This window comes from Rhinopithecus bieti, unplaced genomic scaffold (assembly GCF_001698545.2).
Source record: "Rhinopithecus bieti isolate Rb0 unplaced genomic scaffold, ASM169854v2 scaffold_19610, whole genome shotgun sequence".
Classification (NCBI taxonomy): domain Eukaryota; kingdom Metazoa; phylum Chordata; class Mammalia; order Primates; family Cercopithecidae; genus Rhinopithecus; species Rhinopithecus bieti.
In genome coordinates, this window is record NW_016809486.1 from 610,943 (window position 1) to 617,160 (window position 6,218).

Genomic DNA, 6,218 nt, shown 5'->3' on the forward strand with positions numbered 1-6,218 from the left:
AACTCATCAACAAATAAAAAGAGCAGAATAGGCCGGGCATGGTGGCTCATGCCTGTAATCCCAGCACGTGGAGAGGCCAAGGCGGCTGGATCTCTTGAGGTCAGGATTTCGAGACCAGCCCTGCTATTGGCAAAACCCCATCTCTACTAAAAATACAAAAATTAGCCAGGCGTGGTGGCATGTGCCTGTGGTCTCAGCTACTTGGGAGGCTGAGGCACGAGAATCACTTGAACCCAGGAGGTGGAGGCTGCAGTGAGCTGAGATCCCGCCACTGCACTCCAGCTTGGGCTACAGAGTGAGACTCTGTCTCACAAAAAAAAACAAGAAAAGTGTTTGCATATATTGTTGGGTGAATGACAGCATCGTGAGGCAGGAGGCTTGGAAGAGATCACAGAATCACCCAATGCTCCTCAATCAGGGGAAACACTAAGGGCCTCCAGGGGAATTTGGTAATGTGTGGGACGTGTGTGGTTGTCACAGTGACTATTGACATTTACTGGGCGGAGGCCCAGGAAGCAAAAAATCCTAAAATATACCAGAGAGTCTGATGCAGTAAAGTTCTGCCCACTCCAAAAGGCCAGTAAAGAATTTGGCTTTTATTCTGAATGTGACGGGAGGCCACCAGGGAACAGGAGGGCAGCGGAATCCCATGTGCATGTTTAACAGACAGCTCTGCAGGGAGAATGGCAGAATTGGGGTCTGAGTGGAGATGGGGAGACCACATAAGATCTTAGCATATCAGAGCTGGGTGCGGTGGCTTACACCTGTAATCCCAGCGATGCAGGAGGCCAAGGCAGGAAGGTCACTTGAGGCCAGGAGTTTGAGACCAGCCTGGCCAACACTGTAAAACCTTGTATCTGCTAAAAATATAAAAAAATTAGCTGGGCATGGTGGTGCATACCTGTATTCTCAACTACTCCAAGAGGCTGAGGCATGAAAATTGCTTAAACCTGAGAGGCAGAGACTGCAGTGAGTGGAGATCATGCCACTGCACTGCAGCCTGGGTGACAGAGTGAGACTCTGTCTCAAAAAAAATAATAAAAATAAAAATAAAAAACTTAGCCAGTATGGGGGCCTGCGCCTGTAGCCCCAGCTATTAAAGAGGCTGAGGTTGGGGGGATCCCTTGAACCCAGGGGTAGGAGGCTGCAGTGAGCTATGATGGGGCCACTGCACTCCAGCCTGGGTGACAGAGCAAGACCACGTCTCTAGTGGGGGAGAAAAAAATCTCACCATGTTCCAGGAAGACTGGTGCCTACCTTCTTGTCCTTCAGAGATAACAGAGGCTCCCCATGGTGGTGGTTGCAGGGCTGGGGAGAAGCGACAAACTGTGGATATATATTTTGGAAGGACTGTGAGCAGAAGTGGCTGGGGGGCTGAAAAAGCAGGGTCTGGAATGGGAGCGGGAAGGAAGGAGTCAAGGCCAACCTCTGCGTTTTTTGTTTTGTTTTGTTTGTTTTTGAGATAGAGTCTCCCTCTGACACCCAGGTTGGAGTGCAGTGGTGCAATCTCGGCTCACTGCAACCTCCGTCTCCCAGGTTCAAGCAATCCTCCTGCCTCAGCCTCTCAAGTAGCTGGGATTACAGGTGCCCGCCACCACGCCCGGCTAATTTTCATATTTTGTTTTTTGGTTTTTTTTGAGATGGAGTCTTGCTCTCTTGGCTCAATCACCCCAGGTCTGGAGTGCAGTGGCGCGATCTGGGCTCACTGCAAGCTCCGCCTCCCGGGTTCACGCCATTCTCCTGTCTCAGCCTCCCGAGTAGCTGGGACTACAGGCGCCAGTCAACATGCCCAGCTAATTTTTTGTATTTTTAGCAGAGATGGGGTTTCACTGTGTTAGCCAAGATGGTCTCGATCTCCTGACCTTGTGATCCACCCACCTCGGCCTCCCAAAGTGCTGGGATTACAGGCGTGAGCCACCGCACCCGGCCAATTTTCATATTTTTAGTAGAGATGGGGTTTCACTGTATTGGTCAGGCTGGTCTCAAACTCCTGACCTTAGGTGATCCACCCACCTTGGCCTCCCAAAGTGCTGGGATTGCAGGCGTGAGCCACCACGCCTGGCCAGTGCCACAGTTTTAAACCATCTGATCTCAGGAGAACTCACTCACTATCATGAGAACAGCATGAAGGAAACCGCCTCCTTGATCCAATCACCTCCCACCAGGTCCTTCTCTCAACATGTAGGGATTACAAGTCAAGATGAGATTTGGGTGGGGACACAGAGCCAAACCATATTACTCTATAAACCCGCTGACAGTGTTTGGCACCTAATTGTCAGTAAATTAAAGGAATTATTTCCTTCAATCTTTCATCTTAAGGTCTTGGTCCAGGCTCCCTCCATAGCTGTTTTGTTTTTCATCTTGTATTCAGCTTGTGTGTGTCTCCCCTCCCTAAATGGGCCATAAAGTCCATTCAGACAGGGATTAAGACAAGTCTTTATTTTATATTCCCCAGAGCACCTAGCCCAATGCCTGGTTCATCGTACGCATTAAAAAGTGCTTGAATGGGTGCATGCACGCATACTGCTTGGTAGCTTTGAATACGAAAGAAAATCTGAAATAATTCTCAACTCACTCACCAGGATAATTAAGACTGGTCTCACACGGTGGCTGAGACAAGGTTTCAGCATCCTGGGAGTGCTGAGAATGCATTTCCCAGGCTGTTCTCCCCATCCCCACTGAGAATTATAGTCACAGCAAGGCCAAAACTGCAACTCACACATAAAGGGTAGCTATCCCACATGCACCTATAGAGAAGGGCATTTGATTGAAATCGATCCTACTGATCAATAACTCCAGTCATGGCAGTCAGTTGTAAAGAATTAAATATCTTGGCTGGGCACAGTGATTCAAACCTGTAATCCCAGCACTTTGGCGGGATTACAAAACAGGAGGTTTGCTTGAGCCCAGGAGTTCAAAACCAGCCTGGAGAATATAGTGGGACATCATCTCCACAAAAAAATTAAAAAAAAAAAATAGCTGGGTTTGGTGGGACATGCCTATAGTCCCAGCTACTCGGGAGGCTGAGGTGGGAGGATCACTTGAGCCTGGCAAGCAGAGGTTGCAGTGAGCCCAGATCGCACCACTGCACTCCAGCCTAAGCAACAGAGTGAGACCCTGTCTGAAATAATAATAATAATAACAATAATAATAATAAAATATCTTTATTCCTAAACTCAAAACAAGACAGAACCAGAATTCAATAGGCAAAAATGCCAAGAGACATGAAGAATTCCCAGAAAATCACGTGAAAACCACATGGAAAGATGCTCAGCCTCACTTTAAAGAGAAATGTTGCTGGGTGCAGTGGCTCACGCCTATAATCCCAACACTTTGGGAGGCCAAGGTGGGCATATGACTTGAGCTCAGAAGTTTGAGACCAGCCTGTCCAACATGGCAAAACTCTTTCTTTACAAAATATGCAAAAAAAAAAAAAAAAAAAAAAAAAAAGCCAGACGTGGTGGTTTGCGCCTGCAATCTCAGCTACTTGGGAGGCTGAGGCATGAAAATTGCTTGAACCTGGGAGGCAGAGGCTGCAGAGCCAAGACAGCACCACTGCACTCCAGCCTGGGCAACACAGCAAGACCCTGTGTCAAAAAGAGAGAGAGAAGGACACACACAGAGAGAGAGAGAGAGAGAGAGAGAGAGAGAGAGCGCGCGCCCTGGGCGCAGTGGCTCACTGGTTCACGCCTGTAATTCCAGCACTTTGGGTGGCCGAGGCGGGTGGATCACCTGAGGTGAGGAGTTTGAGACCAGCCTGGCCAACATGATGAAACCCAATCTCTACTAAAAAATACAAAAATTAGCCTGGTGTGGTGGTGCATGCCTGTAATTCCAGCCACTGAGGAGGCTGAGGCAGGAGAATTACTTGAATCTGGGAGGGAGAGGTTGCAGCGAGCTGAGATTCCGCCACTGCACTCCAGCCTAGGGGACAGAGTAAGCTCAGGTTCTCTGAATTTTAACCTCACTATAATTCACTCCTGTTTGCAACCATCAATTTAATAATCTTATCATTGTCTATTCTAATCAAATGACAAATATTTGAATATACATGTCTCCCTGACTACACTGAGCTCCTCAGATGCATGAACTATTTTCTTCATCTGCTTCCCGGTGCCTAAACCTTATTGGGGATTTAATCTTTGCCAAATGGAAAATTTGGATCCCAAACAAACTCTGTTTAGTTCAGTGTATCTATGGTCTTACCAGGTAGAAATGACATCATGTCTGCGCATCACATACAATTCCTTTGTCCGTAAACTGCTCACAGATTTGCAGTTATTGCTTTCTTGTAACGCTTGTTTCAGTAGCTATATTTTATATCATGATGGTATTTGAGGATTTAAATGGTCTGACCTCCAGTGACTTGAATATCATCAGCTCACTGCTAACTGTCACCACTGACAAAATAGCCAATCTCTATTTCTGGCTCATCCCATTTGCAAATTCAGTGTTTGGAAACTTAGCTAGTTCCTAGGGGAAAAAGAACAGCACCTGCAAAATCAAACCATTCACTTGAGGTCACAGTCCCCTTTTTGGTACCCCGTCATAGAGGCAAAGAGAAGAGAGGGATGAAAGTATACATGTCATATGAGCCAACAGTAGACCCTCACACCAGAAGCTTTTTCATTCACAAGATGGCCACGTTGAATAAACCCTTATCTCTCTGCATGATTTGTTGCAGGGATTCTGCCTCTGCCTTTAATGTGCTCATTTTCTTGGAAACTCTTCTTGTGAGTAGGAACTACACAAACAGAAGGTCCTTTCATGGCATGGCCAAGGACAAGATATTGTCACTGCCCTCTAACATGCGATCCAGGACCTCAAGAAGTATTATGTGGAATGAGGTGTCTCCAAGCAATATTGTATACGGCACCTCTTCTGAAACCCAAGGGTAATCACCAAACAGTACCATGGTTTGAAAACCCCGTAGTAATCCTCCAGTGCGATACACACTCTTAGCCCCTCTTCATGGCTCTCATCTTGTTTGGAACTAGTTGTCTCACTTCTGTCTTTTGTCTTGGCTCTGGGCAGCTTCAGGAACTGCCTTCTGACATGTGCAAGGTCTACCTCCCTGGTAGACAGGCACCCCATCAGGTTGTTTCGGGCAGCGTTCCTCCCCAGGGCACAGGTGTAGTGCCTGGTATTTTGAAGGCGCTGTTATTTTTATTTATTTATTCTTTCAAGAGAGGCTCACTCTGTCACCCAGGCTGGAGTGCAGTGGTGCAATTTTGGCTCACTGCAACCTCTGCCTCCTGGGCTCAAGCAATTCTCATGCCTCAGCCTCCCAAGTAGCTGGGATTACAGGCATGCGCCACCAGGCCCAACTAATTTTAGTATCTTTAGTAGAGGTGAGGTTTTGCCACGTCAGCCAGGCTGATAGCGAACCCCCGGCCTCAAGTGATCAGCCCATCTTGGCTTCCCAAAGTGCTGGGATTACAGGCGTTGAGTCACTGCGCCTGGCCCATGCTCTGTATTTCTGAATGGACAGGTGACAGGACTAACAAACTAAACTAGCTAGATTTGATTAGATGTATTAAACAATTCAGATGAGACTGAGAGGGGGGTCATAGTATTTTACAGTATAAATAAGTAATCCAAGTCATTCCTTATATTTATAATAAAGAATAACCACTTGTTTTGCTATCTATAATTATAATGGTTTCTTTCTGCCCATGTCAGTGTACATTGTTGTCAGAAGAAAGTGGCCCTTTTGGTATGTAACCTAAACCTACTCTAAAGGAAGAGCTGATGTCCCATAGCAGATAATTTACTCCTCCTCCAAGCCTCCTTACCATCCCTTTACTTCTTATCCCCACCTAATACTACTTACATTCAGTTCTGTGTGTTTTCTAATAATTTCCTCTGCGTGCGTGTGTGTGTGTGTGCGCGCACACATATATATTTTTGGGGGGGATGCAGTGAGAATGGGTGAGAAAGGGTCTCACTATGTTACCCAGACTGGTCTCAAACTCCTGGGCTCCTGGGTTCAAGGAATCCTCCCATCTTAGCCTCCAAGTAGCTGAGATTACAGAGGTGCACCACCACACCCAGCATTTCTTCTATACTTTACACAGACTACACTTTTTACTCTTGATTTACTCATAAGTTCTCCCAAACAGAACTCCCTGCCGGGCGCGGTGGCTCAAGCCTGTAATCCCAGCACTTTGGGAGGCCGAGACGGGCGGATCACGAGGTCAGGAGATCGAGACCATCCT